The sequence below is a fragment of the Nestor notabilis genome, unplaced genomic scaffold (genome assembly GCF_000696875.1).
Source record: "Nestor notabilis isolate BGI_N333 unplaced genomic scaffold, ASM69687v1 scaffold16937, whole genome shotgun sequence".
Taxonomy (NCBI): domain Eukaryota; kingdom Metazoa; phylum Chordata; class Aves; order Psittaciformes; family Psittacidae; genus Nestor; species Nestor notabilis.
In genome coordinates, this window is record NW_009935339.1 from 1 (window position 1) to 347 (window position 347).

Genomic DNA, 347 nt, shown 5'->3' on the forward strand with positions numbered 1-347 from the left:
GTCCCGGTGTGCTCGGGGTGGCCGGGCTGCAGGGCTTCCAGCCCCGCTCTGCCCCCCCAGGGCGTGAAGCCGGTGCTGGCGCTGCGGTGCTGCCGTGTGCAGGGTCTCAGGGGGCACTCGCACCAGGACAGACCTCCCTGGCATCCCCTTCTGTGCTGCCCAGCTCTCCAGTGCCCACCTTGCAGAGCCTCCTGCTCCAGCTGGCATTCCCACGGGAAGCTTTCCCGGTGGCGCGCAGTGTCTCCATCAATGCTTGCCTGAGGGGCGGCAGGTCCCGTTGCCCTTTGGGAGGAGGGGGCAGGTCCCCTGTGCCGCACATCACAGCCCCTTCAATGCTCACACAAACT